General features: G+C 43.2%; 1 pseudogene; it reads left to right on the top strand.

The window, feature by feature from the left end:
• Positions 1-226: 226 nt before the first annotated feature.
• Positions 227-4555, top strand: LOC147314012 (uncharacterized; annotated as a pseudogene).
• Positions 4556-10176: the final 5621 nt, after the last annotated feature.

The following is a 10176-nucleotide window of genomic DNA, read 5'->3' as shown; positions in this document are numbered from 1 at the left end:
GAATCCCGCAGGCGAATGGGAACCATGAAGAGGCCGCTAGTAAAGCTGCAACCACCAAGTACCTGCAGAGGGTCAGGCTAGTCCTGAGGAGTCAGCTGAACGGTAAGAACAAGATCCGGCTATCAACACCTACGCCCTGCCCGTGATCAGGTACCCTGCTGGGGTAATAGGCTGGCCAAAGGAGGAGATAGAAGCCACTGACATCAAGACAAGAAAGCTCCTTACCATGCATGGAGGATTTCACCCCAAGTCCAGCACCCTGAGGCTGTACGCTAAGCGGAAGGAAGGGGGCCGGGGACTGGTGAGTGTCAGCACCACAGTCCAGGATGAGACAAGGAACATCCACTAATACATCACGAAGATGTCCCCAACTGACAGCGTGCTCAGTGATTACCTCAGGCAGCAGAAACCCAAGAAAGTGGAGGAAGGCGAGGAACCATCATGGAAGGACAGGCCACTGCACGGTATGTACCACCGGCAGATAGAGAAGGTGGCTGATATCCAGAAATCCTACCAGTGGCTGGACAAAGCTGGACTGAAAGACAGCACAGAGGCACTAATCATGGCAGCACAAGAACAAGCTCTGAGCACAAGATCCATTGAGGCTGGGGTCTATCACACCAGGTAAGACCCCAGGTGCAGGCTGTGTAAAGATGCCCCAGAGACAATCCAGCACATAACAGCAGGGTGCAAGATGCTAGCAGGCAAGGCATACATGGAACGCCATAACCAAGTGGCCGGCATAGTGTACAGGAACATCTGTGCCGAGTATAACCTGGAAGTCCCGGGGTCAAAATGGGAGATGCCCCCAAGGGTGGTGGAGAATGACCGAGCTAAGATCCTGTGGGACTTCCAGATACATACGGACAAAATGGTGGTGGCTAACCAACCGGACATAGTGGTGGTAGACAAACATGAGAAGACGGCTGTAGTGATCGATGTAGCGGTTCCGAATGACAGCAACATCAGGAAGAAGGATGTTAAGAAGCTCGAGAAATACCAAGGGCTCAGAGAAGAGCTCGAGAAGATGTGGATGGTGACGGTGATGGTGGTCCCAGTGGTAATCAGAGCATTAGTGACTCCCAAGCTAGGCGAGTGGCTCCAGCAGATCCTGGGAACAACAGCGGAGATCTCTGTCCAGAAGAGCGCAGGCCCAGGAACAGCTAAGATACTGCGCAGGACCCTCAAGCTCCCAGGCCTCTGGTAGAGGACCCGAGCTTGAAGGATTGACTGCCCACAGGGGCGTGTGGGGAAATTTTTTTATATGTATATGTATATGTATAAAACAACAAATAAATATAGATAGCATAATTTCATAGCTAAGAAAATGAGTGATCTATGTTCATGATAATAAAGACTTGAGAGGTCCAAAATCAAATCATAACCTTACAACTCAAAATACAACAATAAATGTGGTAATGTGAAGGGAATTTTATAAGAACATTAAATGGCCTGTGTTTGTATAGCGCTTTTCTAGTCCCTGAGGACCCAAAGCGCTTTACACAACCTGTCATCCACCCATTCACACACTGGTGATGGCAAGCTACATTGTAGCCACAGCCACCCTGGGGCGCACTGACAGAGGCGAGGCTGCCGGACACTGGCGCTACCGGGCCCTCTGACCACCACCAGTAGGCAACGGGTGAAGTGTCTTGCCCAAGGACACAACGACAGAGACTGTCCAAGCCGGGGCTCGAACCGGCAACCTTCCGATTACAAGGCGAACTACCAACTCTTGAGCCACGATCGCCCCATTAAAGACCTGCTTTTATGGCATAGCCAAGAACACCAATGCATACACTTTGTTTACACTCCAAAAAGGTACGCCAGTGATTTGACATGGTGGAAGACAAAAGCATTTTTGTCTCACTGTCTATGATTGCAATAGGTTATTTATGCCTAATTATATTGTAATAAATGCTCAAACTGAAAACAGAAGTAAGAGAAATTATTACATTAGTGAAGGAAGCATTTAGCTTGACTCTAATCCTGTAGTGCTGCAGTGGACCCCTTAACAAAGCTCACAGTACAATTCAATCCAAGTAGGCAGAGTTACTAAAAGTTCTCTTCTTCTTTAACAAAACAGCTTTATTAAAAAAAAAAAAAAAAAGTAGAAGTGCAGTCTGAATATAAGATAGCAAGAAAGGTTCATGGTTTGAGAGGAAAAGTTAAGTTTAAATTGGCTGGTGGTTTTGAGAGGTAACAGGATGATTTGATGGTTTGTTATTTCTTTATATATATATATATATTCATATTATTTTTTATTCATATTTTTATTCATTCTTTTTTTGTGTAAAATGCTGCGAACTGTATGGATTGTTTGAAGGCGGTTTACTATTTAAAGACCAGAATCCTTCACCTCTTCTCCCTGAAACAAAGACAAATCCTCATTCAGGGGGATGGTGATCTTTCACGTACACCCACGTGTGGCTTAAGGACACCCTGCCACTCAGTCATTAAACACCCCCTACATGCTCTTTTCTCCCCAATAAAATAGGTTCCAGGCAGTTGGGCAGGCAGACCTGCTGAGGTGGGGTGTTCTAGTGGTTGAAGGATGGGGGATGATGATTGAGCATGTGTGTGGGTGTATGTTCACACCTAATTTCCCCCCTGCAGCTAGAGTACATAGTGCATACCCCCACATGCACATGTACAAAAAGTGACACTTGAAAACAGTCGAGAGCCGGTGTCTTACCCCAAAAGTATCCTGCACCCCTTTGACCAGTGGTGCTAAACTGCTCATTGATTTGTTCGTGCTTCTCCTTAAAGGCACACCTTAATTTTCTCTCTGTGAGTGTACACATTCCTCTCACTGAAAGAGATAAGTGTGGCCTCCAGACACTCTTAATGCCCCCATGCCTTGCTCTTCTTTGACTCAAGCTAAAACCCATCCATCCCTTTGTTTCTGCTTCACATTCAGCTTCTTTGTCCTTTCTCTGTAGCAGCCAAAATACAATGTTGACTTCATTGGGATTTTTTTCCACTCTCATTTGTTGTGCCTCTCTTTGTTTCTTCATCAATTTACACTATATTACAGTCGCCTTGATCCTTTGGCCCTGGATAAACACAATTTATCACAGTAGACTGATGTTTGCACCTCTAATTCAAACAGGAAAGTCAGCATCAGACTGAAAAATGGCATTCCTTATGGGAGAGAGGAGTGTGTGTGTGTACGCATGTGTGTGTTGGGAGACGGTTGTGGTGGTTATGTCACGATCCCATCGACCTTCTAGTGTCTCCCAGTTCTGACCTGTGACATAAAAACAATCACAAAGGAAGTCACACTTGGATATACACCCATAATTCTGTAAAACAAATCAAAGTTTTCACTGTGTAATAGAGAAAATGCACAATTTTCCCCTCACTTGTGAACTGATCCATACTCATCACACCTACACACACAAACATGTGAGTCCAGGTGCAGAGTCTCCCACTGATAAAAGCCCAACAGGTCAGAGGGAGTCTATAGACCTGCTGGCTCCTTCTAATGGATGTGCAAGTTAACATGGGAAGTAACATGGCTATACATCTAAACATTTACACTTGTGACCACAGAGGAGAGATCGATTGCTCCTCCTCTGTCTGCACTCTGCGCTTCTTATCACAGAGACTCAATTAGAGGCTGACAAGCTGAATGTGAGATGTGACATCTCATTGGAATGGCATGGAAATGTTTCTCATAGAATAGATGAATGCCATTGCAGTCAATCCATCAAATGATGCCCTCATGGATACAAAACAGGAAACATTATATTAAAATATATTCTGACACCTTTTCATTAGATTGGAATTACAAAAATATGTTCCATGTTTGATCAATTTATTTGGTTTTCATGATCTGTGAAATTAAAATATTATATATAGATTTATAAATTCCAGTCACATTCCAATCACATTTTCATGACCATTAAATCACTATGATTTTTAATTTCCACAATAATTCTTAATGAGCAGGCCAACAGCTAGTCTTCTCCAGCATCATTGCTCTAGTTCAAGACCCAAATCTGCATGAGATTAATGTCTTTTTTTATCCATGTTTAAACTGAAATATCATCATGCAGTGTTATGCCTTTGGACCATTTTTCTAAGAGTAATCGTCATACTACAAGGATTTTATGTATGTGTGTTCCTTATTTAATCCTAGATGAGAAGACTGATCTTGATGAAACTTTGAATACAGAAAGTTAAATATCTCACTCACATATCAAAATATTTTATTCAAATTCCACAATCATATGTGTACTTTTCACAGGTCTGCTGATTATAGAATGGAATAGAACTGGAGATTTTCATCCTGGAGCAGGTGCGAAGGTTGGATCCAGATGCCCCCAACATTGTTAAATGGAACGGCTTTTTCCAAGACGGAGAGCGGGTTTGCTTAAATTTTGGACTCCTTGATCAATGCCCGTGGGACTACATACATGGCCAGAATAACCAGGGTCTCCCCAAAAGAGAATTCAGGCCAATATTACGTAAACTCACAAATGCTCTGTCCCACCTGGGTTCTCTGGGAATAGTGCACGCTGACTCAAACCTGGAAAAATCATGGTTGTGAACCGCTATGAGTGAAAGTTAAACTTATTGACTTTGGCCTCGCATGTCCTGCGTCTGAGGTGAATCCTAATGATTGTGTGGGTACTGCTGGTTGTAATGCACCTGAGGTTGTGCTTGGCCTTCCATATAATGAAGCAATTGATATGTGGTCTCTGGGGCTGGTAGCTGTGGAGCTTGCTACAGGGGTCCCACTTTACCCTGGAAATAGTGATTATGATTTATTGAAATTCATCATGCAAACTCAGGTTCAGCTCCCAGATTCTGTTCTTGACTTTAGTATCTACACTGATGACTATTTCATTAAAGACAGCTACAACCAACAGCGCTGGACATTTAACACCGAAAGACAATTTAAATACGAGACAGAATATCAATCCCCGGAGACTTGATGTATTAAACTCAAGCGTCTTGATGACCTCGAACAGATAATGAAGGTTGGAAGAGGACCTGAAAATGGCCAACATTTATTTGTCACCCTTATTAAACAGATGTTGGCCTTGGATGCAAACCAGCGGATAACACCCTCGGAGCTTCTCCGGCATCCCTTTTTTAACCCTGGCCTCTCTAAGAGGCTCCCGTGTATTGACACTAAAAGAGAACACAGAAGCAATCTCCAGCATTGCTTCTTTGACCCCGGGCAAAAGTGACAAAAACACAAACTGAGGTTGGAAAACGATATTAACAGCAAATTACACTGCAAAAACTAATTAAGCTGCTCCAATAATGATCACTTTGGCTTTTGTTTTTATTTTCACTCCCCCCACCCCAACCAGTCGCGGCAGATGGCTTCCCCTCCTGAGCCTGGTTCTGTTGAAGGTTCTTTCCTTTTAAAAGGGAGTTTTTCCTTCCCACTGTCGCTAAATGCTTGCTTGTCTGATTGATGGGATGGCCAAAACTCTAGCGGAACTAGCAATTCTTGTGAAAAAATTTTTTAAAAAGCCTTAAAAACCACAATAACCAAAACAACAAAAGAATATGATCTTGAACTTTGGCACATTTTGCTTAAAACCTGTGTCAAGTTCTTACCAATATTCAAATCGGAGCAGCGGACACCTTACCATCACATTAGTCCTTCAATCACACCTAAAACACCATGTTAACGTAGATAAATTTGAAATTGGAAACCAATCAATAAATAAATTGAATAATAATTGTTGTTTGTTATTCTTTACAAATACAGTGCTACCCTTCAGCCTCCTAGTAGACATACCTATGTTATAAATGTGGAACTCCTCTGATTTTCAGAAAAGTTGACCTCTGACTTTATAGTCAAGGTCACTGATATTTAAACCTAACAGAGAATTTCAGTAGATGCAACCATGATATTGATTTGAAAATTCTACGCAATCACAAACTGGAAAGATTAAAATGTGTTTTTATAGTTTTTTCATAAAGATTACAACACGCAAATAACAAAAATGGCAACATTGTTATTTTTCACAATGCTATTTTGATGTTATCTAATGTAGGGAAAAAAACAAAATCGAACAAACCCAGAAATTAATAAATAAAAAATAAGGTATATACTACATACTATATAAAAGCTGGTCCACTATGGCGTCAATGAACAGAATGAAGGATGTAAGTCATTTTTATATAACCAGCTACATAGCCATAGTGTGACAACATGCTTTTATGACAGCTGTGAGTCAAATGAATTTTAATAACCAGGAGAGCAGAGGGAATAGGTATGGTAGTAGCAGTGCATGTGTTTGTGTGCACAGAGGGGAAAAAAAGATTCAAACAAATCATTCAAACAAATTGTGGGAAAACAGATTATTTTGTACTGTTCAATAGTTTGGAACATTCCTGCAAAGAAATCTGCTCTACTAAAAAGAAGCTTTTACTGACCATCAGTCATAACATTGGTTCAGGCAGGCTCAGCCACAATCATTGACAGTGAGCTAACCTCATTGCCTGTGCAAGCTGATACTCATCCAAATGGCAACTATTACATTGGGAAAGGCATTAATGCCGGTTTAGTCAGTCCACAGGTGCAGCAACCTGCAAGCCACTTTGTAACCCACCTCCAGGAACTTAAGCATAATTTTCTGGTCATATGTTCTGTGCTGTGGTTTATATGCTGCTCCTGCCACCTTAGTCTCTCCATGCATGCATGACTGGAGAGCTCCCAGAATAGAACCATGTCACTAAAAATATATTTTACTGCACATATATCACAAACTCAGTCCTTCTGCTTTCATTGATAATCAACAGTTCAGTCAACAGTAAAGACTTAATTGAGATTAACTTCTCAAAAGAGCAGATCCTTCAGGCTGCCCCATGCCACTACAGTCCCAAACTTTTAATTTAATGTTGGAAAGGCAAAAAACAAACAAAAAAAACCAACCCAAAAACTGCCAAATGACAAACTCTTTTTTGATGAAGAATGGCTCACAAAATTTAGGTGACTGAGATAATGTTTTCAAAAGACATCATCATCATGAACCATAAACTATGCAGGGATAGAGGGAGTTCTGGAACCGCAGTGCCTCTGAAGTATTTCAAGGGCAGGAATCTAGTAATAGTCTGCAAAAGAGGTAGAAATTACATTATAAATCAACCAGAGGTCATCACATCAAGAACAAACTCCCTAGATGGGGGGTTGCTAAATGCTTGTTCATAGGGAATTGTCTAATTGTGGCCAAAATTCTCGTGGAAGTAGCAATTCTTGTGAACCCCCCCCCCCCCCCCCCCCAAAAAAAAGTAACAACAACAAAAACAACCAATGAATATGGTCTTGAACTTGGGCACAATTTTGCTTAAAATCCATCAAGTAATCTGCGTCAAGTTATTACTATTTTTCAAAATGGAGCCGCGGACACCTTACCATCACATTAGCCCTTCAATCAGACCTAAAACAACATGTTAACACAGATAAATTCGACACAAATTGGAAATAAATTGGATATTAATTAAATAAACCAGCTTTAAGCATCAACTAATTGTTGTTTGTAATTCTTCATAAATACAGTGCTACCCTTCAGCCTCCTAATGTCAAAAAGCATTTGCCCCCTTTTTGATTTCCATTTTTTGTATGTTTGTCACACTTAAATGTTTCAGATCATCAAACAATTATTGTTTTTAATGTTATAAAGAAAAAATGTTTAACTGTCCAGTTTTCTCGATGTTATGATGCTTCTACTGCTGGTTTGTCATTATTAAATCAGACTTTGGTTGTCATGTTTTGCCATCGCAAACTCAAATGCTGGACTTTCACGATGAAAGCAGTGCGTTTATTTACAGAGTAATCCACAACAATAAATCCCCCTGACTCCCGTGCCGTGTCTTCTTCCCAGTGTCCGTGCTCCGTAACTCCACTTCCAAGTGTCCGTGTACCCATGCTCGCTGCCCTCTCGTCTCCACACTCCTGCAGGGAAAACACAGAGGCAGCTGTTAGTACCTCACACTACAAACTCACGCTCACTGACTTCTAGTTGGGAAACTGACTGGAAGTCTCACGCAACGATCCAGCATCGAGGAGAGCTCAGCCACACTGCTAAGTAGCTCCCCCGACGAGGCTGATCAGCTGCAGGTGTGTATCATTGTCCTTGGGTGTGGTCAGCCACCTGGCAGGGTACACTCACCAGGCCTGATGGTGCCTGTAAACCGGCCTACCAGATACACCAGCACACATGCACACACACAAACCTACACACAGTCAAAGGAGCTTGCAAAGAAAAGCGTCTGGACTTCTTTAAGTTACTTGAAGACGTTTCACCTCTCATCCGAGAAGCTTCTTCAGTTCTAAGGTCAAATGGTGGAGAGTCCCAGATATAAACCTAGTGGGAGTGATCCCCCACAGAGGGACAAAGGACCCCCTGATGATCCTCTAATCGCCTGAGCCAAGGTGTGAAACTGGGTGTGGGTCCCAATCAGCAAGAGTTTCGGGTGTGTTCATTGTGAAACCTGGCCCCACCTTATCATGCGAATTCCTGAGATCAGATGGCCCAGGATGTGAGTGGGCGCTAAGGCGTCTGGGAAGGGATCTCAAAACTGGATTATAGATGGCAGAGAGTTGGTGTCGTAAACCACCGCCTCTGTTCAAAGATGGTCGCTCACAGTGGACATAGATGGCTTCTTTCACTCCTCTTTCAAACCATCTGTCCTCTCTGTCCAAAATGTGAACATTCGCATCCTCGAAAGAGTGTCCTTTATCCTTAAGATGCAGATGGACTGCTGAGTCTTGTCCTGTGGAGGTGGCTCTTCTGTGTTGTGCCATGCGCTTGTGAAGTGGCTGTTTGGTCTCTCCAATGTAGAGGTCTGGGCATACCTCGCTGCACTGTACAGCATACACCACATTGTTAAGTCTGTGTTTTGGAGTTTTGTCTTTCGGGTGAACCAGTTTTTGTCTGAGCGTGTTGCTGGGTCTGAAATACACTGGGATGTCGTGCTTGGAGAAAACTCTCCTGAGTTTTTCTGATACACCGGCTACATAGGGGATGACAATGTTGTTGCATCTGTCTTTCTTATCCTCCCTCGCTGGTGTCTGATCTTCTTTTCTGTGCCTCTTTGCTGACTTTAAGAATGCCCATTTAGGATAGCCGCACGTTTTGAGTGCTTCCTTTACATGTGTGTGTTCCTTCTTTTTTCCTTCAGGCTTAGAGGGAACATGTTCTGCCCGGTGGTGTAGGGTCCTAATTACTCCAAGTTTGTGTTCCAGAGGGTGATGGGAGTCGAACAGGAGGTACTGGTCCGTGTGTGTGGGCTTCCGGTAAACTTCGACGTTGAGGTTGCCGTTCTTTTCAATGTGCACAGCGCAGTCCAGGAAAGGCAAACAGTTGTCCTTTGTGTCTTCCCTGGTGAAGTTGATGTTTTTATCCACAGCGTTAATGTGCGCAGTGAAGGATTCCACTTCTTGTGTCTTGATTTTGACCCAGGTGTCATCTACATATCTGTACCAGTGGCTGGGTACTCTTCCTTTGAAAGAGCCAAGAGCCTTCCTTTCCACTTCCTCCATGTAAAGGTCGGCTACAATAGGTGACACAGGGGAGCCCATGGCACAGCCATGTTTTTGCCTGTAAAAGCCTTCGTTGTACTTGAAATATGTAGTGGTGAGGCAGAGGTCTAACAGTGTGCAAATCTGATCGGGTGTGAAGTTGGTCCTGTCCTCCAAGGAGCTGTCTTCTTGTAGTCGTTTTCTGACCGTCTCCACGGCCTCCGTGGTGGGTATGCAAGTGAAGAGAGAGACTACATCAAAGGACACCATGGTTTCATCTGGATCCAGGGTAAGTTTCTGGACCTAGTCGGTGAAGTCGGTGGAGTTCTTGATGTGGTGTGGGGTGTTCCCCACGAGAGGAGCAAGGATGGTAGCAAGGTGTTTAGCAATGTTATAAGTGGCTGAGTTTATGCTACTGACTATGGGTCTGAGTGGGACAGCTTCCTTGTGGATTTTAGGAAGTCCGTAAATGCAGGGTATGGCATCCCCTGGGTAAAGGCGGTGATATGTAAGGCGGTCAATAATTTTGTCCTTTTCAAAGTCTTGAAGGCAAGCTATAACTTTCTTTTTGTAGCTGCTTGTGGGGTCTCGCTTTAAGGCTTCGTAGGTATTGTTGTCACTGAGGAGAGTGGTGATCTTAGGATGGTAATCTGTAGTGTTTAGGACCACGGTGCATCTCCCCT

This window comes from Aulonocara sp. 'chitande type north' Nkhata Bay, linkage group LG14 (genome assembly GCF_057382095.1).
Source record: "Aulonocara sp. 'chitande type north' Nkhata Bay isolate Kocher_YH1m ecotype deep benthic linkage group LG14, A_spYH_male_GT1.1, whole genome shotgun sequence".
NCBI classification, from domain to species: domain Eukaryota; kingdom Metazoa; phylum Chordata; class Actinopteri; order Cichliformes; family Cichlidae; genus Aulonocara; species Aulonocara sp. 'chitande type north' Nkhata Bay.
The sequence above is the reverse complement of the archived record's forward strand: the minus strand, read 5'-3'. Positions and strand labels throughout refer to the sequence as shown.